At 36.4% G+C, this 27,306-nt stretch overlaps 1 protein-coding gene across 1 annotated transcript in view; it reads left to right on the top strand.

The window, feature by feature from the left end:
* The window catches only part of LOC145673167 (uncharacterized), a 342,278-nt gene that overhangs the window by 92,732 nt on the left and 222,240 nt on the right, over positions 1-27,306 (top strand). The window lies entirely within an intron of this gene.

The raw sequence follows: 27,306 nt of genomic DNA, 5'->3' as shown, positions 1-27,306 counted from the left end.
TTGTCAATGAAACATGAAATTACAGGTATGTCTAACGAAATAAATGAGAAATTTTTAAATATGTGTGTATATATAGTACTACATTTTCTTTCAGGAAACAAGAGCAACGTTTTCCTCTTGTTTAAAGCAGTTTACAGGTGAATTCCTGTTGCTAGTGACTATAAATTGGATCATCAATTTTGAACATTGCTATGGCAATGTTGACTAAAAGCGTTTCATAAGAATTTATTTCATACGGCAGCCAACAAAGCGACTCAGAAAATAACGGGATAATTCCTCATACTCATCTACCAGTGCACAATCATATCCAGCAGTTTATTATTATTATCATTATTACTAGGGTTATCAGACTTTTAAACTTTGCTACGCATATGAGTTGGAAGTCTCGTAAAACTGCTATATCCGTCCGTCCGTCCGTCCGTGTGAGATAAGTATCAGAGCAAAAATGGTAAGAGATACTCGAAACGAAGAACGGTTTCCTGCAATCGATTGGGCATCCCAAGAATATGTTGAATTTTATCCGCCACCCTTCTACCCAAACCGGAAGTGGTTCAAATTAATCATTTCCGGTTACAACGTTTATGGCCATAAAACAAAAACAGTAATATATAGAGACAAGCTGTTTTCTGTAATCTGCCATCGCGGCCCAGAAGGAAAAAGAGACAACAAACATCGAGAATTCCTTTTACAAGTGGATGCAACACCTCAAGAAAATGATCCATATCCACCCTTAACGTTCTATTGAAACCGGAAGCGTGGGCTAAGGTGGCTTAGTGGTAGAGCGTTCACTTCTGGTGCATGAGGTTGTTCCTTCGATACCAGCTAGCGCCAAATGAACAAACACCATGTGCGTTGGTTTCCTCGGGGTTCTCCCGTTTCCTCACACTTTCTTCATTCCACCAGTTCATTCATTTCTCATCATTACTGTCTACTTTAGCCTAGCCGGCATAATCGTAGGACGTTAAGCTTAAAGATTTCATTTGATTTCATTTAGTCCAGTCAACGAAGGCCAAAAAACCCTGATTAGAAAAAAAAATCGTGTAGTTCTGAAATTTGGCACAATTGTTGGGAGAAGTGTCTTAAACAACATACTAAAAGTCCCCGTGGGTGAGGGGTCGGCAATAGGGTGGGGGAGGGATTTAATCCTTTTAACGATGGGATTTTTCCAGGAGTTTGGAAAATCTTTGTTAAGTAGCTACTGCGTCAGCACTACTCACCTTAATTGCATGATTAGTACGTCATTCTCTTCAAAACAAGGCAATCTGCTAAATGGAACCTTGTCCATGGTCCTATGACATACACGGAGAGGGAAATTTGTAAAAAAATCGGGAAAATTTTCTTTAAAAACCCCTTTGTAGATGTTTAGGGCCTTCTAGAGCGGCCCTGGGTAAGAACACGCGGCCTTAATGTACCCTGGAAAATACATTAAGGTATTGATGATAGTTTTGCATAATACCATTCCCATATATTTGATATTTACCTGGGAAAAAATATTTCCCTATCCTATTTGATTATATACGAACAGGGGAAAAAATGTGGTCTAAACTTTCTGGACAAGATACTTTTTATTCGAATTGTATGGTTAGTATGTCGTTCTCTTTAGAATAAAGAAAGCTTTAAAATGCAATATTGTCCATGCCCCTATGCAGTGGCGTCGCCAGGCCCTTTTTAGTGAGGTTTTAACCCCTCAAATCAGATCTCAAGCCCCCCCAAAAGAACGCTTAAATAATTTTTCGTGTTATATTGAGCAAAGACATTTACGAAAAAAAGAACACTCTTAGTTTTCCTCGGATTAAAATTACAATTACAAAAAACTCTGAAAATGAGCGTATTATTTCCAAATAAAGAGCAAAAGTCGTGTTTTATAAAACAAGCTTGTCTATTTACTGTTTTGAGAAGTCAAAGCAACTATTATTATATTAATATAAGGGAATGAGTTATACTTCAAGCCCCCTTAAAGCAGAATACCTGGCGACACTATTGCCTCTATGACGTACAGGAAAAAAAAATTAAAAAATGGAGAATATTTATGAAAGTCTTTTTGGATTTTGAAGCCCCCTAGGGTGACCCTGAGTGAGAATGTGCGGTGCTAGTGTTTTCTGAAAAACACGTTTATATTAGGTATTGGTGTTCTTGCACTCCACAATCAGCAAGAAGTTTCCTCTTCTTTGCAACCCGCCAAATCAAATCTTGTCTTCTCTTTTAAGAAGAAGAAAGGATAAAGAGAAAGTGACGAAGAAGTTTACAACCATCTCCCATGCCATCATCTCAAGTATTAGACCTCGATCGTTTCCATCTCCAATCCTGCATAACCTCGCTCTGTTCATTCACAGAAAGTTTGGATCGAGAAACTTGGTGAATCTGCTTGCAGGTTTGGGATTCTGTGCATCATATCATGATGTCCAGCAATTGGAACTGTCGACCATCTACAATTCTACACAACCCATTCCTACAGGAACATTCTGTCAGTATATTTTTGACAATGCAGATTTTAATGTTGGCACCCTTGATGGTTTGAATACTTTCCACAGCATGGGAAGTATCAAATGTATCACACCAGCTAGGCTCTTCCTCCTACAAACAAGATCAAAAGGCTGAAATTATCTCCTTCTGCTGACGAGGTAGGAAAACTAGGTGTTGTGGAACTGCTGACATTTGAAAATGTGAAAAAGAACGCGTTACATAAAATTGTTGTTCAGGATTTGAAGATAATAAATCCCATTCCGTCTAATATATTTGAACCCAGCCAGCATTTACTTGTACAGGCTGCTTTGGCTCGAATTATTCTGGATGGTGCCAGTGTTTCATCAGAAGAGCAGATGATCATCAACACATTGTGCACTGTAGAACAACTAACTTTGGATGAACTCAGCAAGAATGCTCACCTGACTTCACTTAAAAACAATCTAAAAAACGAGCTTGATCGTGTTAATAAAAACGAACCTACTGCAGCTTTATGGGTGCAGTATGGGTGCATATGGTTTCCTTAATGAAGAAGTTCATTGTTGCGGAACGTTGTGGTGACTGGAATAGCCATTTGTCCTGTGTCCAGCAAATGATTCCGTTATCCATGCAAGTGACCACTTTCAGTATGCAAAATGCGCCCATCTTTACGTGCAAGATATGCTTGAAATGGCAACTAACCATCCAGATGTGTTAGAAGACTTTATATAGAAAAGGGATATTTTATTATAAATAGAAGTGGTTCACCATGGGCAGGAGTTTGGTCTGACATGGTTATTGAGCAGACACTCATGTGCTCCATAGAAAGCTCTGGCGGACTGACACGACGAAGAGGAATTAGCGATTTTGTGTTAGCAAAGTGGGTTGGTGAGTCACCTGCAGCTTCTGCCATCTGTTCTTCATTGGAGGAATTTGCTGGAACAATTTTTTTTCAAGTGGAGAGCAGCATGTTGATTTACGTGCATCACGACAAAACAAAGATGAGCAGGACCGTCTAAAAGTTTATGAGTGGTTCAGTAACCATCCCCCTTTTCCCAAATTGGCTTCGCTGATGTCACTGTCGACAGGTATCATCGGAAACTCCAAAACAAATTGTCACCAAGCACTAAAAGTTGGAAACCATGAAAAGTTTTATTGGAAGTAACTTTGGTATCATAAAACAATCAAAAAAGAATGTAGTGATGTCACTGGACTCTGTGAACAATGCGATCAAGTTGAACAATGAGACAATGGTCGTTGACCCTCTAATGATCTTCCAAAGAGCTATGATTGCCAAAAAGAGTGATGAGATGTTGCGGATCTTTTACAATATGAATTATCTCCATTCCCACCAGCTCTCTTTAATGAAGGTGGAATAAGGAAGTCAAAGAAATCATCTCTTTACAATGTACTCCATGTAGAGTGTGATACAACTATAAACATCAAAATGAGTGCCAATGTTGTAGACGGTAGCTTCCTCCTCCACCGTGTAAAATGGGATGTTGGCAGCAGTTTTGCGTCCATTTGTGACCAGTATATGGCCTATCTGGTCAATCATCATGGTGAAAACTGCACTGTGATCTTTGTTGGCTACGGCGATGTCAACAGTACGAAGCGCGCAGAACAGAAGCGAAGAGGCACAACAAAAACTTCAGTTGATGTAAATTGTGATCTGAACGTAAATGTCACGATTAAAATGATTTTCTTGCAAATGAAAAGAAAAAGACTAAACTTATTTACTTACTTACACAAACAATGGCTGCAAGAGGAGTTCAAACAAGAGTCGCTACAGCGGATGCTGAGACTACAATTGTGAGATATGGGTTAGAGAAAGCAACTTCTCATCCTACTGTTAACATAATAGGGAAAGATGTGGACTTAATCGTTCTACTGGTTGCTTTGACACCACCAGAGAACAACATTTACTTCATGAAGCCTGGGAGGGGAAAAGTAGAAACTAAAGTATTTTCGACGAGAAAATTGCAAGAACTTCCTTTTTCACAAAGTATCCTCCTCCTTCACGCATTCAGCGGATGCGACACCACGTCAGTCATTTACAAAAAAAAAAAAAAAAAAAAAAAGCAAAGCAACAATGGTTTCATTGTTCAAAAATCAATCGAGTCAGGTAAAAGACATTGCTGACATCTTTTATAACTCCTCAGAATGGTTTATGTACATAACATGTTAAATGGACAAATTAACATTTATTCTGAGAGCCTGTTCATGTTACCTAATGTAATTGTTCAATTCTATATTATGTGTATTATATAAACTGTCTTTTTGTTGCCTGAACAGCTCCTTCCACGAGAACTATTAGTATGTTGCTGAAGACATTTTAACCTAACCCACTACTCATATATCTAATAAAGTGTACTGATGTATTTACTACATATTTGTGTGTTTTGTACTTTCAAACAGGATAGGGAAATATTTTCCCACGTCACTTTATATCACAAAAATACCCAAAAGTATTTTTCGTGGTACATTTGTGTCGTGTATTTTCTCCTGGGGTGCTCTAAGAGGCCCCAAGTGTCCAGAAAGTCACTTTCAGAGAATTTTTCCAATTTCCCCAAATTTCCCTTTTAGCATAGTCATAGGGGCAATATTGCGTTTGAAAGCTTTCTTTATTCTAAAGAGAACGACATACTAACCATACAATTCGAATAAAAAGTACCTTGTCCGGAAAGTTTAGACCACATTTTTTCCCCTGTTCGTATATAATCAAATAGGATAGGGAAATATTTTTTCCCAGGTGAATATCAAATATATGGGAATGGTATTATGCAAAACTATCATCAATACCCTAATGTATTTTCCAGGGTACATTAAGGCCGCGTGTTCTTACCAAGGGCCGCTCTAGAAGGCCCTAAACTTCTACAAAGGGATTTTTAAAGAAATTTTCCCGATTTTTTTTACAAATTTCCCTCTCCGTGTATGTAATAGGGCCATGGACAAGGTTCCATTTAGCAGATTGCCTTGTTTTGAAGAGAATGACGTACTAATCATGCAATTAGGGTGAGTAGTGCTGACGCAGTAGCTATTAAACAAAGACTTTCCAAACTCCTGGAAAAATCCCATCGTTAAAAGGATTAAATCCCTCCCCCACCCTGTTGCCGACCCCTCACCCACGGGGACTTTTAGTATGTTGTTTAAGACACTTCCCCCAACAATTGTGCCAAATTTCAGAACTACACGATTTTTTTCTCCTATTTTTCGTTCGTTGCCTGGCCTAATTTATTGAAACCGGATGAAGTGTTTCTGGTTTGATTTTTGAAGCTTAGGATTCCCCTTTCAGCATCGAGGCTATATGAAACGTGGACCTATATTTTAAGGTGGAATCCGAATCACCGTAATGAGTTCAATGTCTTCCCTTCGGGAATTGAATCTGGGACTTCGTGGAGCAAAGACACATACACTAGCCAATAGATCAATAAGGAGAGTTCGGATGTGATCCATCTATCACCTCCGGTTGCAATATTCACTCTCTATAATTTTATCACCTATTATGAAATAAAACTTTCTTGTTTATCTGTTACTACTACCTGTAGTGTATTAATTAATATTGTCAACATAGTTTGTGTAGAGAGCACTTACATCTAACTTTTTGACTTACCCACGTAAATAACGAACAAATCCCAAAAATGATACTGATCTATAAAATACTGTATCCGTGATGATGCAATTTTCAATATTTTAATATGTAAAACTTGTACTATATATATATATATATATATATATATATATATATATATATATATATATATATATATATATATATATATATATATATATATTATAGGTTTAAGTTACTCTGTTTTCTTCTTGAGAGTTCTATTTTGTAAACGCTTGAACTTAAGGTTGTTTATTTTTATGAAGAATTTATATGCTGAATTTTACGAATGGAACATAAATATGTATTCATTTGTCAGTTTCATTTGCAGAGACGAAGTGGCAAAGTTGGTCAGGTGTCTACCTCCCAACTGACTTCCCTATCCTTGTTCAAATTTGACTCAGGGGCAACCAACTTCTTTCAAATGGGTATCTGGGAAAACATATGAGAAAGATGGTGCTGATCATATTACCTAACCTACGAGTTCATGAAGATATAAAGTCTTATCATCACATTGTCCGGGATCCCCGGGATCACATTGCCTATCCTGAATGAGGGCGTTTTGTATGTGCGTTGTCAAAGATCAAAATAACGAGGTTCTGAAAAGTGAGTAGAAGATGAAGAAGAGGCGGAATGAGTACTTCCAGAAACTTCTCAATGAAACTTGCGAAACTTTATCATCCACAAATCAGATACCAGTTCGGCCTGTGACTATGGTAGAAGTCGAAAATACTATGAAAAAGATCAAAAGTGGTAAAGCCTCAGGACCGGATAATATCTCTATCGAAGCATTGAAAAATTTAGGTAAAAGAATGCAGACACTTTAATAGAATATTGCAAACAAGAAATACTCCGAAAGAGTTTAGAAACAGATACGTTGTACTGGTTTTTAAAAACAAAGATGTGCAAGAATGTATCGATTACAGGAGAATAAAACTTATGAGTTATTTAATGAAACTCTGGGAGAAAGTGATAGAAGTAAGATTGAGGGAAGAGGACGAAAAACAGAGAATACCAGTGGAACCTTTATATTGTTTTCATCGATCTAGAGAAAGCGTGTGATACAGTGCCACGTGATTTTATTTGGTGGAATGTAATAGAGAATACAAAAATGCAACTCAATGAAGAAGAGGTGGTAATGATGAAGATATTCAAGTATTTGGAATCAATACTGCAGTCTAATGAAGACGTAAATAGAAGAATTAGCAGCGGATGAAAAAAAAAATGAGAGAAGCGGCCGGAGTATTGTGTGGCGGTAGGGTACCAATACGCCTTAAGGGAAAAAGTTTACAAGACAGTAGTGAGACCTGTCATATTATACGGACGACGAAGAACAGAGAGGAACAAATGAAATGAAATGAAATCTCTGAGTTTTACGTCCCACGGTTATGCCGGTTAGGCTAAAGGAGACGGTGATTATGAGTAATGAATGAAATGGTAGAATGAAGAAAGTGGAAATAAACGGGAGAACCCCGAGAAAACCCACGCACACGGTGTTTGTCCACCACATAGTTCACTCCACCCGGGATCCCAAGCACCAGAGGTGAACGCTCTACCACTGAGCCACCGCGGCCCCGGAGAGAGAGGAACAAAGTTACACGTTGCGGGATGAGTGGAGTGATGCAGAAGGACAGAATTAAGAATGAAGTGATCCGGGGGATAGTAAAGTGAGACCAATAGTAGAAAAACTGAAAAAGAAAAGTAGATCGAGATGGTTTGGGCATGTAAGAAGACTTTCTGAATACATGGTTCACTGAGTGGATGCTACAGAACTGAACGGGAATCGAGCGCGAAGCCGGCCAAAGAAGAAATTGATAGATCGTGTTAAGAATGATATGGTGCAATGTGATACCACAGTACATATGACACAAGATAAAAACAGGTGAAGGACAGCGACCCGAAGGACGACAACAGCTAAACAGGGAAAAGACTTAGAAGAAGATTTTTACCTTGAACTTCTAACCTAAACTCAGTGCTTCATCCTCATTTATTCTTGTCTTATATGTATACCACTTTCTTCCTTCTTTTCTTCATCTTATTGTATCCAATTCTTTCTTTTTTGTCGTTAAAAATTGAGTTGTCATTGAAGGTCCTGAAGAGACTGTTCCACTCGTTATCGATTCAAAGATTAGTACTTCGTAACTTCTTGAAAGTATTGCGTTTGGCTGTTCGATATCTTAAGGACTGTGTTTTGTAGAGGTAGTCACTGTTTCATTTCAACAATCCTTGTATTATCGTTTACAGAAAGAGAAAAAAGTATCATAGATTCTAACATAAGAAACTTTCATAACAGTGCAGTAGGAAGTAGGGTCTGCGAGACAAGAATTGAGGCTATCTCGTCTCGAAAATGCAAAGTGCATGTGATGTCTTGTTTCCAAAGATGCGTCTGTTTTTATAGGAAGAAGGACTATGTCTCGTCTCATTTCGTGGGAAACTCTACTAGCAGGATAGTTTTAAATGCCTCGTACATATTCGTATCTACTTGTAGAAGAACGCATATACAGTTTCTTCCTAAGAAAAGAAAAACATTGTAGTTTTATTTACCTTTTAATTTTAAAATATATGAATAACATCTAGACTCAGACAAGCCTGGCCAGTGGCATGCTCCTGTGATTCTGCTCTCTTTGAGATAAAATTGTGTGGTGAGAAACGGCCGATACTGTGGGCATTTCTCTTACATTTTAGCTTGTGCATCCGTAAACTGCGCCAGATTCAATAGCTGGTCGTGATTTGGAGCTCACGCTCGTTAATAGTAGGCACCGTCCTTCATAACCTAGTTATTGCCTAAGAACGCAAAACACAAAAGCTCAACTAAAACAAGCCAGCAACATAGCCTGTAAAATTGCCGTCAAATGTTAGAATTGCATATACTCTTAACAACATCGTAATATAAATCGTTATTACAAGTTCATACAAAGGGTGTCTTAAAAGAAATTATTTTGTGATAAAACACAGGTTTATAATATAAATATTATAATTTTTTATTGATTCATAAAGGATACAGTATAGGGTTATGGTGGAATAACATATCGGGTAAATGGCTCTCACGGCTTTGCTGGTAAATACGCACTCTTTCGTTGAAATTTTCCATGACCGTTTTGCACAAATGTGGCTGAATTTCATTGATACAGCGCTCAATTTCCTTCTTCAAGGCGTGTAAACATGAAGATGAAAATACGCTGTAGAGAGCTTCTCGAAATGCCCAATTCTTAACCACGGAGCCGAATTGACGTTCCTGGACTCTCGGCAACACTCTTACGAACTATTTCGATGTTTTGTGTTGAACGACTTCTGGAAGGACGGCCAGAGTGTTTAAGAGCACAAGTTGATCCAATTTCCCTAAATTTTTAAAATTAGTTTCTTCACAGTTGATGAAGCTAAATCATTATACTATATATTTTACGAAAATTGCTAAATGTAGATGAAAAACCTGCATCATTTTAAAAAATTTTGCTCAAAAATATAAACGCGTTGTTCTTTCGTGTAGCGCATAATTTTTAAGAACCCTGAACTGTCAGCTGTCACGCTTTTTTTAATTCTTTAACAACGCCTTTCCGCACAAATGGTGCAAAATTCAGATCTTGAGACACGCTTTACAATGATATTGTATACGTATACTGTAATGGTTTGTCAACTTACAAAAAAAAAAAAAAAGAAAGAAAGAAAGAAAGAAAAAGAAAAAAGAAAAAAAGAAAAAAAGAAAAAAAGAAAGAAATAGAAAAGAAAGGAAATCGAGAGCTAGAAATTCTAGATATCCGAAAATTAGTCAGACTGTAATGCCGTAGTGGTAAAAAATGGAACTAACAAGAACATGAACGTGTCATCCGGACATCGGAATCAAACCTAGTCCATTTGATAAACATAACAAAGATACATATGTTCATGCACAAAAAATTAGATGCATGGATAAGTCCCTGAGGCTCATCAACCCTGTTAGTATAAAGAAAATCATAGACTCGCAGTGAAATAGCTATTGCACCAGAACTGTTCATTGGAAAGTCATCGTTTGTAGTTCATTCTCTTCAGCATGAAACTATCTTTCGAAAGGTGATATATATTGGGGCCCATAACGTATTTGAATAGGGAGAATGTCGGGTAAACTCCCTCCAGAAATCCTTCCCATCAACTTTAGACACCTCTGGAGTGGGCCTGGGTGAAAGTACACAATCCAAATGTATCTGAGAAAATACTATAAGGGATAAGAAATGTGTGTACTAAGTTTTCTGTTGATAAACGGAATAGGTATGAGAGAAAAGCTTGTATACCAATACGAGGAGTGACTGAAAAGTTTTGAGTCTAACATAGAAAATGAGAATGTAGAATAGAATAATTATATGTATTAGAATAGTACAATCCTTTGATATTAATGTGCATCAAGCTCTTGGTTCTAAGTAATTTCTTTTGTCTTTTAGAGGCTCGTGAAGTGGGTGAGATGGCAGAAGTTGAGAAAATGGAAATAATCGAGTACAGGTCAGTCACCAAGTATCTGCGATTGAAAGGAATGTCGGCGTCTGATATCCACCAGGATATGGTCAATACCGTAGGTGAATCTGTCCGTTCATATGACACCATCGAAAGATGGGTGTAGGAATTCAAACGTGCTGGGCAGAGTGTTGAAGATGAGCTGAGATCTGGGAGACCATCAAGTGCTACCACCACGGAAAACATTGGCCTGGTACATGATATGATCATGGAAGATCGCCGATTGTCAACTCTACAGATAGCAGACAGGGGGGCCATATCACAGGAGCGAGCAGATCATATTCTGAAGAATGAGCTTGGTTTATCAAAAGTTTTGCTCGATGGGTACCACGTCTTCTGACACCTGAACAAGAACGCACTCGGTACCTCCTACCCGTGGACAATTTGAAATCGTTAGAACGTAATGTGGACGATTTTCTCTGTCGATTCATCACTATGGACGAGTGTTGGGTACAACATTACCAGCCAGAAACAAAATAACAATCTAAACAATGGAAGCACCCTTCCTCCCCTTCCCCGAAGAAGGCAAAGGTGATCCCCTCCGCTGGCAAAGTGATGGCCTCTGTTTTTGGAATTCCTAAGACATGTTATACATTGATTACCTGCAAAGGGGTCTTACCATCACAGGACAATATTATAGTGACCTTTTGAAAAAACTTGGAGTGCAAATTTAAGAAAAATGACCACAAATGATGTCCAGAGGCGTTTTCTATCATTATGACAATGCTCCCGGCCACACATCAACAGTTGCCATAGCTACTATTCACGAATGTGGCTTTGAACTCGTTCCTCATCCACCCTATTCTCCAGATCTGGCCCCCTCAGACTTTCACTTGCTCCCTAATCTTTAAAAAAGGCTCTAGCAGGGCGACGTTTTGCAAGCGATAATGACATCATGACAGCCGTGGAGGAGTTTACGTGGTCACACCCTAAGGATTGTTTTTCTACTGAGATAAGAGCACTGCAGCACCGTTGGAGCAACTATGTTGCTGTTCAAGAGGATTATGTTGAAAAATAAAGGTATTACAACATCTGTACTTCTTATAGTTTCCTCAAGGCTAAGGCCATTGAGCCACCTCACGGTGTGAGATAGTCACATTCTGGTCGACCCTCAATGTGACTCAATTTAAACCTCAATAACTCGGCCTCTAATTAAGCTACGAGGACAATTTTGGTGTCATTGTGTTCCTGAAGGCCGAAGCTTTTTGTCGATATGCTTGTTGCGTAGAAGTCTTATATAGAGCCGCCCTGAAAATAAATGTAATTTTCAAACTGAGACTCAAAAAATTGGCCAAATTTGTCCTCCTCCTTCTCCCTCCATACAAGCAACAAGTACATACAGGCTGTTACCATATAGTGGACTATCTCATTGCTTCATATACCAATTTTTATGAGTGTAATTCCAAGGGGGGAAGAAATGCCATTATCAAAATCCTGATGCAAAAAAAAGTACGTAATTTACCCTTCCCCGTTCACCGTGATACCCCTCACATACATAAAATTCATGTCAGCAAAAAGCTCCATCCTTGAGAAACACATTGATACCAAAATTATCTTCTTTGAGGGTCGACCAGAATGTGACTAATTCACACCGTCAGATGGCTTAATGGAAATACCTCTGTAACGATGCATTTCTCGACATAAGGTCATATTAACTTTTTTGCTAGTCTACCCATAAGGAATCCACCCCTGAAACTTTGCCGTACCTTTTTGTTACACCCTGTATATATGCATTCATAAAGAAAGGCATTTCTAGCAGAAGCATACATGAAGGAAACCAATGGTCATTTTAGGATATTGCTTCACCACAAGATCAAACGGTCAGGAATTGAATACAAAGTAGAAATCCCTCACACATAATGTTTATCTTTTAAAATCAATTTAATCAATGAGGCTTAATTATAAGAATAATTACTGTAATTTACTTAGTTTAAACATGCAATCATTATAAATTAGGTTAACGCTTTGCATTTACTTAATAAGAATAATTAAAAAGAATATCATAAGTGAGATTTTTGTAAGTTTTCAGCCATGATCTGATGAGAAACTTTCATAACATTTTGGTAATACTGCTATTACGATTAAGTATTTGAATTTATTCAACTTATATATATTTATAAAGATACTAATTCGCCTTATACGATATATCAGACTCGTTTCCTTATACTGCGCTTTCGTTCATTGAATCTATATAATTTGTTAGCAAGTCCAGTCTTTTGCGTCTGTAGAATATGTTTTTAAAATACATATTGAAAAGACGATAACAACTTGGTTGGGACACAAAGGGAAGCTCTTGAACTTCAAAAGTTGAAGGAATGAAAAAAAAAACTATTATCTGTACGGTCTTACTTCTAAACGACTATCAACAAAGCTACAGATAATTAAAGCACGCTGATTGGCTGTTGGCACATGAACTCTTACGCAAAGTAGTTCATCACTAGCAGAATCATTTTCCTATACAACAACCATATAAAGCTAAGGCACTCTCTAAAGTATAATGATGGACAATAACAAGATATAAATTATGAAATGATAATGCGCTTAAGTAGAGTACATTATTGAAATAATGAAAGTACTACAAGTAGTAACGAGGGAGGGATGATAGACTTCCTTGTGGCGCCAGTTTATTGTATAGGAGTGTATTCTGCTTTTAAGTTGGAATGATGACTGACTCCTGTGCTGTGGTAAAACAAGAACAAGAGAGGTCTTTATGTACTAATGAAAGGCACTTGTGTGCTAAATGTATTGACTAGTGCTGGTAATTACTGGTTGTTCAGGAACTTCTAGAACCATAGATTTACGAAGCATTGTCTATTTCTCGCTTTATGTTCGCTACATGACCCATACTCTTTGAAAAGCATGTGAGTAATTTTCCTTCCTCTGTAAGCGCGAGAGTGAAAGTGCAAGAGGTTTCAGAATACTGGAAAGGTACAAATAGTTCGGTTTATTAGTATTAATTACAAGTGTGGAGGTTAAAAGTATTGTTCCCATACATCTCACTTTTTATTATTAATTACGGTAATAATTTGAACATTTTGATTTTAAAAAGTTTATGATTATCTACTGCATCAAAGGTCAAGCAGAAGGCTAATGGGTGATACGGGTGACACGCAGCTGAAAAATTGCCTAGCCACGGAAAAAAGTAAAATGAAAGAGGGGTGTGGAGAACTAAGTAAATAGGTAGAATAAAAACAAATTTCGTGAGGTCTTATGATAAACTATACGTCAGCACTGGGGCACGTGTGTTACATCACACTGTTATAAGATGATCAATGACGTAAACCTTTATGCACGTAAACTTATGAAATTTATCCCATTAAAGGTATGTCACATACAGGTTTTGCTCGGCTCGATACCACATTACCTGGTCGGTTAATGAGGCATGGCGTAGGTGACGTTTATGAATGTAAGCAGATTTAGTCTCGTGTTTGATTATGAACATCAAATCTGGCGTGAATTTGGCACTCGGTACAACGAAGGAAACATTGTAGAAAGGAACATATTATTTGCCCTATAATTGTCTGGGTCGGCGTAGTAATAAATGAGCGTAGTTTGTAGCAGGGTTGAAAAAAACATGATTTTTTAAAAAAAATCAAAAAGAACGTTTTTTATGTTTAAAACATGTTTTTTTTTTTGTTTAAAACGTTTTAAACGTTTAAAACAAAGTACTTTGTTTTAAACGTTTAAAACAATGTACTTTGTTTTAAACAAAAAAACATGTTTAAAATGTTTATTTTGTTTAAAACAATAATCTAAGTACGCATATATATTACATTTTTACACTCTTACGTATTGCTTGCCATCTATATTCAACCGCTAGATCAAATTTCGGGAACTTCCCTAATCTCAATCCGCCCAAATGTTCAATTCCGGATAAAGAAATCGGGATTTTCCCGATCTCCGTTCACAGAATGTGTAGTTTAGTTTCTTTGTGTTACGTTCTTCTGGTCGTCTGCATTCTTAATCTTTAAACGCCCATTGACGCAACTGCTATGTCAGGGCTTTAAACCTCAATGGCTCAGTCTTAAACCTCAAATTAAGGCTGGAAGATGGTTTTAGTACCAATTTATTCCTGTAAAATGCAGCTTTGCTGTTGTGCATTTTATGTATATGGGAGGAGGGTAAATATCGTGTTTTTTTTTCAACAGTTTTTTGGGGGGCCGTTCCCCCTCTTGGGGGATAGATTCATAAAAATTGTTACGTGAAGCAATCAAATAGGCCACCACATGGTAATATCGTGTATTTGTACTTCTTGCTTATATGGGGGGAGAAGGGATGGGGCAAAGTTAGCCAATTTTTGGAGTTTAAGTTTTTTGACGTAAATTACATTTATTTTTAAAACAAACATCAATAGCTCAGCCTATAATTAAGCTAGAAAGATGATTTGGCACCAAAGTATTTTTGAGGGATGAAGCTTTCATTCAGTTGCATTTTATGTATATAGGGGGTACGTATGTACGGCCGTGAAAGGGAGGATGAAGTTCGTTTTTTAATTTTTCATCATTTTTTTTTTCATCAGGTTTTGGCGGGTATTCCTTCTTCCTTTGTGGTACATCCATAAAAATTGGTATGTGAAGCAATGAGGTAGTCCCCTACATGATAGTAACCTGTATGTGTATTTGTTGTTTATAGAGGAAGAGGGAGTCAAATTTGGTTAATTTACATTTATTTTCGGGACGGTCCCTATAACACAAGATATATTTCACTGAAGTGATCTAGAAGCATAATTCTTGTTCGTACACATGATGTGTGCAGCAAAAATGATTTGCATATGGACGTGGTACTAGTGGGGGAGGGGAAAGAATGTCTAATTCAATGAATGTTTTCTGCGCATATATATATATATATTTTTTTTTTTGAAAATATTTCCTACATAAAACGAATTCATTACGAAATGGCACCAATGGCTACCATTTCTTACATTATTGTCACAAGTATGTGGCCTACGCATTCATCATTTTGTCAGCGTAGGGTGGACTGCAAGGGTTGCCAGGGCCCCGCAAAGTCAATATTTTCATATTGTTAATGTTTTTTATGTGTTTTTTTTACTACGAATACGGCGGGAATTTCACGAATGTTACCTCATTGGAATTTGTGGTCTATAAGCTTTCCAATGGTGTATAACTCATGACTTTGTGATAATTAGGGAGATCACCAGAGCCCCGAACGTGAGAGTCTACCATTTTGTTAAAATCCCTGGCGGGGCGTCTAAAAGTTAATTGTGTTGTTATGCCATAGGCACTAATCATTGTTACCTATCCATGTTGCAGATAGAGATGTATCTTGAAAACTGTTTAGTTAAAATATGTCATTTGCTCCTTGTAGGCTAGTCACTGCTCTTTTCTATGAGTTGTATTGTATTTGTCAGAGCATTTCTTCTATTTATGATGTGAGAACTCTTCATTATTATGGAAACGATAGTGATCAAAAAATACCACAAGTTTTGAATTTGTGAATTTGGATCTTAGAATAGTGTATAGTGTGTTTAACCTCCATTATTCTTGGAAATTAAGAAATGTTGAAATACTTCATTTGAATTTCTGTTGGTTTAGTTATACGCACATTGATGTGCAGAATTTCGTTCAGTAATTGCTGTTATAATAAGAATATAACTCTGCTTGTAATTTACTCCATGCACAAATCCTGCGGAGGATGGGTTGTTTGATAGAAAATTAAATTAGCTTACTCAATCTGATATTTTAGTTGTTTTAAACATGTTCAACCACCATCGAAAAAAAACGTTTAAAACATTTTGTTTAAAACGTTTAAAACAAACTGAATTAAACAACAGCCCTCGTTTTAAACATGTTTTAAACACTTGTTTTAAACATTTTGTTTTAAACATATCAACCCTGGTTTGTAGCAGCTATTGGAACCAATGATGAAAAGTATCATGTTAACCGAATCACTTGAGTCACGACTTGTGTCTGTGTCCTTCGTGTCACTTTTCAGAACCGACCTGACCCAGACAGACCCGGAGACCTAGACATAGCCTTGACAAGAACAGACCCGGCGACGCAGAAGCAGCAAAAATATCAACTCCGCAGAAGTGCTGCAGAATTTCTAAATGGACTAATGATGTCCGCTACTCGAGCTCAACATTGTTTGATATCCGGTATGACAGTTTCTTAATGAATATATCATGTCTTTAATATTTCAAATATAATTTCAGGCTTATTGGTCTTCACACTAAAAAAAAAATAGTAATGCATTTGTTATTGAACATAAATTCCAGAAAAATATTTAACAAAACGCTTTTTTGAGCTTAGTGGCATCTTTTTATATTCTAAACGATAAATTTATAAGTTAACTAAAATTTGACAATCTCTCATATGAAAAACATGTAGCTTATATTTTTTCTGATTCTCACGCATTTATACTGTGATAAGCCTTGTAGTTATATTTCAGTGCAATGAACAACCAAACTTCGCTTTACAAATAGGAAATATACAATGTCAGAGGCTGCTAATGTAACTCTACTACACATGAACCTCTCTCTCTCTCTCTCTCTCTCTCTCTCTCTGTCCTCTCATTAAATATATAATTTTCTTTCCCGTTTGCTGTGTGCGTCTTTGTGTGTCGAAGCGTTGCACTGAAAGATAACTACAAGATTTATCACAGTATAAACGCGGAGAATCACAAAAGAAGATTAGCTCCATGGTTTTTGTATGAGGGATAACAATAAAAATATACGATTTTAACTATAAGATAAAATATAATTTTAAATTAAAAATACTTTAAACAAAAGTATTCTTTTAGTATGTTGTTCAATTAAAGAAGTTATCTGTGACAATATATCTGCACCTTCAGGTTGGCCAACATTATTCACAGGCTTGGAAGTTGACACCAAGAAAAATTCCCAAGATACGCGAATTATTTTTTTTAATTATTCCAGAAAAATAATGCAAATATTTTAGGAAAATTTAATTATTTTATTTTGTTATTAAATAGATTATCCGGAGGGGGCACCATAAAGGCTGTGTGAAATGCCTGCCTGGCCTGTTACCCTGTTACCCGGTAGGTCAGTCTACTCCTGACCAGTATAGCAACTCTAGTTTGATTGGCTTTGCCAAGAACAAATTCCATTACTTTGTGTGTGTGTGTGTGTGAAACATTCGGTTTGAAGATACTGTATCGAAAAATGTAAAGCAGTGTTTCTCAAACTGTGGTGCCCGATGGACAGAAATAGTAAGAGTAAATAGTAGATAAAATTCAAGTGAATTACGTTTTAGACACTGTGGTCTCTGGTTGTATTAATACAAATTATTTTTGAAAATCATCAATTATTTTTTTAAAAAAAGGTAATATATATTTTCTTCTATTAATTAATATATTCATACATGCAAGTGAATGTAAACAGCACTGTAGGGAAAGACCCCTAGCACACCTAGAGGGAGTGGGAGGGGAGAAACATAAACATGAACGAAAACAACTGATATTAGTGTCGAGTTCACAGTTTTCAGAGCCCATGAGCTGATTGATGACTGTTTCGATGCCCATTAAGTGCAAGTTTAGCCCCTAATTGGGCTAATAACCTCTCGCACACCTAGGGAGAGTGGGAGGAAGTGACATATAAAATAATCGAAAACGACCAATGTTAGTGTAGAGTCCATAATTTTCGGAATCTCTGAGACGAATAGCAACACTCATGATGCTGTTTAAATCCAAGTTCAGCTCCCATTATTACCTCTGGGAAGAAAATTGAGACACTAAAAAGTAATCTAAAACTATCGATATTAGTATCAAATACATAGTTTTCGGTATCCCTAAGTTGATTTGTGATGCTTCCAATACAATTTAAATCTACATTTAACCCTCATTAGTACACCTAGGGCAGTTGAGATTAATAGTTACACACCCGATATCGTTAAATTCCAAATTCAGACCTCATCAACATGTGGGTTGAAAAGGGAGAAAATAAAATTACTCAAATGATCGAGATTAGTGTCGAGTCCATAGTTTTCGGGTTCGCTAAGCTATTAGGTTACAAGTGTGCTGTCATTTGATCCTTTATTATTACTATTATTATTATTATTATTATTATTATTATTATTATTATTATTATTATTATTATTATTATTATTATTATTATTATTATTATTATTATCATGAACGGGTATATCGGCTGGATTGGGAATTTACAGGAGCAATGCTGAGTGTTACTCGTACATGTATATTTGGATGTAATTATGTATATGAATGTATGTTCCAGCGTAGCTCCGGAAGCTTGGAGTAATTTCAACCAAACATGATAAACATAAAACTTCCAATCTGGAAAAAATATTGTAGGTGCAAGGCACCATAAGGGGTGGGATTTCGATGGAGTGGCATGTAAAATTAATGGTAAACGAACCATAATATAATGCAATCTATAGTTTCGGTGTCGCGTTAAGAGTCTTCATCCCGGTGAAATTAAAATACCGCTAATTTTACATTAATTATGTGATATCTTCAAACAGATAAAAGATAATCGAAATGTGGAACAAGAGCGCCCTAGACAATATCATTTTACATGAGAAACCCTTATCACGACTCACTTATCTGCTTTCGATTTCGAGCCATTTTGAAAGTCGGCATTTATTTTCGCGTTTCTAAACAGCTGAAAACATAAAGCCACTAGGTGACTTATGATAACAGTACCTCACGCAAAATAATATTGTCTAGGGCGCTCTTATTCCATATTTCAATTATCTTTTATCTATTTTAAGATTTCACATAATTACTGTAAAATTAGCGGTATTTTAATTTCGCCGGGATGAAAACTCTTAATGAATAGTAGTGTTCTCATTGCTGTTTAAGTCGAAAATTCAGCCTCATCGGCAGAGAATGAGGAGAGGTGAAGAAACAAATGTGAAGAGTAAATGAGATTTGTATCAAATTTAAAATTTTTGTGCGGTCGGGAAAACGGTTGACTCATTTCAAGTGACTTTTTGAAAATAGCTAGTACCCACTTCAATCTTTGATCATATCAATTTTATTAAAGAGGTATTATGTCGGGGTAGGGTATTTCAGTATTTATGTCAAAAGTAGAGTATGATGGTAGGAAACAAGGGCAGGATAATCCGTAAAACATACTGCCTAATAAAAGTGGCCCCAACTTGAAAAAGTTTAAGAAACTCTGCATTAAAGTATAAAATCATAATATTGTGAAGACACAGAATCCCGTGCAGTTCAAAACAACAAAAATATAGTTACTTATATTCGGCTTTAAAGAAAAAGTGTGTTATTAAAATTTCAGGGAACATTATTGAGATCAGATTATAAATATTGGCTCTTCACGGAGACAGAATGAAATAGCCAGAATGTAGACACTAGGAATTCGTTTATCGACACCTGACGCTATACCCTTTCTGATCATCACACTAAAAATTTTTTTAAAAAAGAAAAAAAAGAAAAAAAGTAGAACGAATTGCAGATCATGGCACATGGCGTTAATTTCTAGTAATAAAAGAGAACGAAGCTCTGTGATAGCAATCCACTCTCCATATTCCAGGTTTACATTGAAAAGAGAGTGGAGAGTGAAGAAAAAACAGGAAAGTTAAATAAAAAAAAGAAAGAGAAACCTTGTGGACCAGACTAGACAAACCAACTGAAAGAGATACATATAGAGATAGAGAGACGATGAGCAAGCAAATGGGTGGGTCGCCACGCGATAGGATTTCTGATTAGCTGTGAGGGCGACATCTGGCGCTCACAACCGCGATCTGCATCCAATTAATTGCATAATCTAGTCCAGATGCGTGTTCTTCGCCCAAGTTATTATTTTTCATGGATTTGCAAAAATGGAGAGTGAAATTAGCTGATATTTAGGAGGGGAGACGGAATATTAACGAGACGAAGGGTCATACAGTTTATCGTATAATCAGCTACAGGGTTGAGTCTTGAAGCATCCCCTTCTCAAACAGGATATTGTAATTAGCCGATAAAAGTAATGGATTTTTAATTGTAGCTGGAAGGTAAGATCTTGATTAATTATTCTTGCTAGTTATACTAGTAGGTTATTGATTAGCACACAGATGGTTCCCTATTCCACTCATTTTCGATGCGATTGTTGCACTCTGAATCAAATATTACTTGTAATGCATTACAGACAAGGGCAGCTCTTGACGGAAGCCATAGCATTAAAAATTACAATTTTATGCTATAATACAGTGTGTCCGACATAAAACCGGTACGCCTCACGCACGTGATTCAAGTAACAATTTAACAGCAACAATGAACTAACTGATGTACGGGCTTCTCATAACGTCCGTGCGAATTCTGTCTATAGTTTCTGGGGTCCTCACTGTCGGTCGCTTGTTCTTCTGCACATTTCGAACGGACCCTACAGCTCTCCATTTCTTGTACAGGTGTTGAATAGTGCAGGTCGTAGGGAGTTTCCTACCAGGATACTTTGTTTGAAACGTTTCTTTACATTCTCTGATGAAGCCTGTCCTTATGTGAAGTTCCACAATATCAATTCGCTGTTCTAAAGCAAATTGTCAATTTCTGTCTCAAATGTTCCTTGTTACTACAAGCTCTGATTCAACACATAACATATTGCAACAACTCAACAATACAAGCCTCTCACAACAATTGACGCACGAGCAGGAACACACTACAGCACTCAACTTTCCCATAAAATGCAGTGTAGCGAACTTTCGCGACAGTGTTGTCACTCTACAACCAATTTAACTAGAGATGATTAACCGGTACGTGAGGCGTTACCGGTTTTATGTGGGATACCCTATAATCCAATGGAGGAAAGCACATCTAAGATCCTACACAAGAGTTAGGACATTAAGATTTTTGCTCCTAGTTTTATATAGCAAATTGCAGTTTGTTCTTACTTTAATGTATATTTAATATATATCTATATAAATCTATCAGGTATTAGAAAAAGGATAGACAATGCGAGTTACATAGTAAATAAATCTTTAAATATTCTATTTTATGATGAATACAACCCTTATTGACATTGTTGAGTGAAATTGCTGCAACGTTCCCGAACTACAAGTTCTCCGTTTGCATCAAGAGTCCTACTCATGCTTAATATTGTTAAGTGTTAGGTTATTTTCTTTACTCCCTAGATTATAGCGATAAAACTGTAAATTTTACCTATATGACTTCCCTCAAGTGCCGCTACTGATCACAAACATAGTTACCCAATTCTTAGCGGAATAATGCTTACATCTGGAGCATTTGTTAAATTCAAATAGGCGTACTCACAAGTTCACTGGCTCTGGAGTTCTCCTTTGCTTAATTTGCGGATTTCAAAACATATCTTCAGAGTTTTAAAAATAATATACTTGTGCTCAGAATAGTATTATGTGTATCCTAAATATTTTCGTAGGTCTTCCCTTTGCTTACACGCAGATTTTACTTAGAGAAGAACAGAATATGTGTGTTGAACGTATTATTATTATTATTATTATTATTATTATTATTATTATTATTATTATTATTATTATTATTATTAACAAATAAAAGCAGTACAAATTCACAAGTAACTAAATTCTAAATTAAAACATTTTAACAATAGTACTAAAAATATTATAATACACTAAACGACTAGTAATACATTATTAAGGTCCCAATATTGAAATATGCTAAGTTTTCAGAAACTAAAGTGATTTAAAAAATAGAAGTGAAAAGCTTAAATTCTTCAAAAGTATAAAGGTTGTGCAAAAACTACAAAGAAAAATTGTTGAATATTCAAATTTTTTAATGCTTTAATTTGAGACACAGGACAGTATACTGTTTTCTTTTTCCTTTCTGTCCTTCTTTCATTCTATTTTTTCTGTATAAAGTAAAATATGGAAAGAAAGAAACTAAATAATCTTGATAGTAAAAAAAATATAAAAAGATTTTTCTTCTTTCTTTCAACCTTTCCTAGATACACGTAGCCTCGTAGCTAGACTTTCTGATCTTGTTATTTTGGACGAGCAACGTAATAGAACAGAGTCAATTTAGTGAAGAGAACAGTGTCTCAAGTTTCGGAAAAGAAAGTTTTCTCTACCCCCCACCCCTTTTATTCACTTTTACCCCTTTAGTTTTGTTCTCTATGTCTCCCTTAGAGAGAAGGATAAAGTACCATTTCAGTCAAACAAAAGAGAAGTTTCATGTCGAAAACGTTTTTTTTTTTGTTTTATTTATTTTCGTTTCTATTCTTTTATTCTCTTACTTTTTTTTGGAGATGTTACTAGAATTTAGGTCTTCTAAAGTCTCAACAGCATAGATAGAAAAGATATCGGATGAAAAACAGAGAAAAATAAGTTTTTTTAACTTTTTTTTTTTTTAAAGAATAGTATTGTGACAAAGAAATGTTTAGGACAAGAAAAGGGAAAAGTATTGTTTGTTAACTTCAGACTTACCTTTAAGAAAGATGGATTCTTTCTCTGACAACTTAGATTAAAATATTACACACACACACACACACACACACACACACACACACACACACACAAAACATAAACATAAATTATTATAACTTCTAGTATTTCAGGGTTATAATGCAAATTAGTTTTTCGCCTCCAGGATAATTTATTCATAGCTAAATAAATACAATCAGAAGTCTTGCAATATTTCCACAATCCAGGCAGCAGGCGCATGTATGCGCAGTGCTTGACCATAAGTCCAAAGTCAAACTAGTCCAAGAGATAGTGTGGCAAGCAGACTATTTAACACGGAGGCCGCCACTCCGTCAGTTTTTTTCAGTCAGGTTTTAGCGGCAGTGACAACGAGTGCTCAACACGTCCGATACATGAACTGTTACTGTGTGAGTTTGAACTAGGAAATACGATGCGGCATCAAAATGTTTGTTATGTGAAAAGGAAAGATGCAGTGAACCACATTCAGAAGATCCGTGCAAGTTGTAAAAATGTCGATCAGCCATGGTCCAACCGTCCCAGGGTAAATTCTGAAGTCCACCAGCACAAGGCGATTGTCATCTCAGGCGCAGAAGAGAGTGGATGTGTGCCGACAACTACTGCAAAATCCACATGATGTGCGTTTCCTGAAACATGTTGTCAGTTACGACAAAAACTGGATGTTTTTAACGAAATCCGAATGTGCAAAAACAATGATAGAGCAAGGGTCAACTTTCGTCTAACAGTGGCGGTTTGAGCATAATGTCATGCTTTGCGTTTGGTGGAACTACAAGGGGGTAATTCATGGGAACTACAACGGGGTTATATGAACAGCTTTACCCTTTACATGAACAGGTGGGCCACAGAATCGTCACACAAACAGGTACCCCACACAATCTTCACACATACAGGTGGGCAATTCAGTAGCCACATGAACAGGTGGGACATTGAATGGTCACTCAAATAGGTACGCCATTCAATAGTCACGCGATCAGGTAGAATATTCAATAGTCACATGAACTTTCAGGGCATTCAATTTTCACATGAAGAAGTTGTGAATTTAATAGTCACTTGAACAAGTAGGCCATTCAATGGTCACACGAACAGGTAGACCATTCAGTGGCCACACGATAGAGGTCTGCACGGCCGGAATTTTTAGCCCGGACCTGGCCCGGCCCGTGAAATTACAATGTAAGGCCCGACCCGAGTCCAAAATGTTTTAGCTTTTAGGCCCGAGCTCGTGTGATAATCAAATGAGCGCGAAATAAGCCCGAATTACTGAAACTTAATAATTAACGCAAAATTGTATTTTTATTTACAGCAATTAGAGGTTTAATTTTGCAGTTGTGCTTTAAAAGTTCTCCAGAGAAAATGGTGCAATATATATCGTTGTACAGTATATGTACAAAGTTAGGTCCGAAAAGCCCGAGAAATATGGTTGTACATTTAAAAATTCACGACCCGAGCCCAGGCCGGGCCCGAAGTGATGTGCTTTGTAGGCTCGAGCCAGTGCAGATCTCTATCACACGAACGAGTAGATAATTCGGTGGCCACACGAGCAGGCAGAGAATTAAATCGTTGCACAAAATCTGCTCCACTTCGAATATATATTATACAAAGAATGTTGAACTTTAAATTCAAAATGTATCTGACATATATAGAGGAGAGAAAGAGGGCTCCTTCTTTTTGAAATATCAAGCAATGATCTAAATGAATGGAGTTTGTTTACAAGCTTAACAGATACATCAGCTAAATTTCAAGATGTATTGAACTCTTTCGTGATTTTGTTACAATTTTCTTGACTCAAGTAACTTACGTACTATCCAGTAAAACTATAGCGTGAACATGATGACTTTATGTTTGTGACAGTAAAGGCATTGAAATTCTTCGAGTATTATAAGCTGATGCAAGGTAATATTGAATCTTTTGCAATAGTTAATCTATATCTTTTTAAACTTTGTTTTGGGATTTTTTTAAAAAATATAAACTTTAAATTAAATTAAAGTTCTTGTTTAACGTCCCATGATTTTGCTTGTAGGGTAAAAGTGACGGACGATTGAGGAAACTGAATGATAATGAGAAAATTGGAACAGTGAGAATGTGGGAAAAAAGGAAGAACCCAGAGAAAACGAAATTGCTCTGTAGAGTGTAGACTAAAGAGGAGGAATGATAAATGCAAATGAAAAATAATGGAAAACTTATTAAAGTAAACAGTGGTAGTAAAATTGACTTTCAGGCTCCCTCGCAGAACTTTAAGAAAGTCTTCTCGCCTCCAAGTAAAATAAATGTAGTGTAAAAAAAATTACAATAGACCAATATAGGCAACGGGCAGATGTTATGTATTTAATATCAGCTCAAACTATGAATATTGTCGCACTAGATATGGGTGTTCTACAGGGTCAGAGAGTGTACTGCAGAAGTACAGTGATGAAATGAAAAGAAAAATCTGTAGAAAGGAACATTTTGACCCAAGTGGCACAGAAGAAGTGATGTTATTAGGAAGTGATAAATTTCGTGTGGAAATGTTCTTTCAGATCATAGATAAACTCACTTCAGAGTTACAGCAAAGGACAGCTCAGTAACAAAATCTTCACGAGACTTTAGGTTTTTTTTATCAAATTTAAGTCCATGAACAAAGAGGATATAACCCGAGCCATCAGTGATTTTATTTTAAAGTACAATGGTGAAGTAGACTCGAATTTTTGCGAAATGTTTCGTCATTTCTTATTGTATATACAAACTCTTATCGCTAATGAGAACGCCCAAAATAACAGTGCGAGTTTCTCTTACAGCAAGTAAAATACTTTTGATGTTATTAAAAGTAACTTACAAGTAAACCTTACGTTTGGGTGAATCGAGTTGCTGACTGAGACACATATGAGAAAGTAGTACTAAATGTGGTCAGTATTTCAGTGAAGTTGTAGGTGCGAAGCTTCAGGGGTTTAGGAGATACAGCTACCAGAACATCACATGGAAGTACAGAATAGTCTTCATTCAGCTGCAGGTAAAAGCTCTGTAAGACCTCTTGTAACGACAAAAGATGAATAACAAATATATGGGTACATATTAGGACTAGGGGGAAGTCATATAGTAAGGGTATACCTGATGGCGGCCATCTTGAAATCCGCCATTTTGAATTAAGGTTAAGTTTTTAAAATAGCAATAGGGTCATGTGACACATGATTTAAGGCGCAAATTTAATCAGAAGAACAATCGTGACGTTAATTTTGATTTACTCGCAATTGGTAAAAAGTTATAGGGAAATTAAATATTGTTACAGCATATGCATTAGTCCTTTATCCCAGCTTGTAAATTTTGTGTTAATGATAATAATTAAACAAAAAGCAGGTGATAAATATTAGGTCTATAGTAAGAGTTGCCTTGATGGCGGCCATGTTCAAATCCGCCATTTTGAATCAGACATAAGTTTTAAACAAAATGCATAACATTGACACCTTATTAATAGTAAATTTTATCATAAATCCAACGGCATAACCATTTTTGCTTTATCATTACCCAGCATTTGTTTTCGCATAAACAAGTTGCTAATTTAAGGAAAAATGACCAAAGTGGAATTGAGTCATAATTGAACTTGGGTCTTTCTTCCAGAAAAGTCCTCAATTAGTACAATCAATATGTAGTTCAGAAAAGAGTGCATGACTTGCACAAATGCTCTGCTCACAGTGAGCACAGCTGACAAAGGAAATCGAGTTACACTTGACACATTTGTCGTTAACAATTCCGTCAAAGCAGTAGTCGTAAGGAGCGATCCATTTAATTTTGTGCTGGTTAATGATAAAGCAAAAATGGTTATACCGTTGGAGTTATGGTAAAATTTGCTATTAATAAGGTGTCACTGTTATGCGTTAAACACTGTTATGTGTTATGCGTTATGGTTAAGGTGTTTAAAACTTATGTCTGATTCAAAATGGCGGATTTGAACATGGCCGCCATCAAGGCAACTCTTACCATAGACCTAATATTTATCCACCTGCTTTTTATTTAATTATTAGCATTAACACAAAATTTACAAGCTGGGATAAAGGACTAATACATATGCTGCAACAATATTTAATTTCCCTGTAACTTTTTATCAATTGCGCGTAAATCAAAATTAACGTCACGATTGTTCTTCTGATTAAATTTGCGCCTTAAATCATGTATCACATGACCCTATTTCTATTTTAAAAACTTAACCTCAATTCAAAATGGCGGATTTCAAGATGGCCGCCGTCAGGTATACCCTTACTATATGACTTCCCCCTAGTCCTAATATGTACCCATATATTTGTTATTCACCTTTTGTCGTTACAAGAGGTCTTACAGAGCTTTTACCTCCAAACTGTATGAAGACTATTTTGTACTTCCATGTGATGTTCTGGTAGCTGTATCTCCTAAACCCCTGGAGCTTCGCACCTACAACTT

Source organism: Thermobia domestica, chromosome 16 (assembly GCF_964235325.1).
Source record: "Thermobia domestica chromosome 16, izTheDome1.hap1.1, whole genome shotgun sequence".
NCBI classification, from domain to species: Eukaryota; Metazoa; Arthropoda; class Insecta; order Zygentoma; family Lepismatidae; genus Thermobia; species Thermobia domestica.
This window is presented reverse-complemented; position numbering and strand designations above follow the sequence as displayed.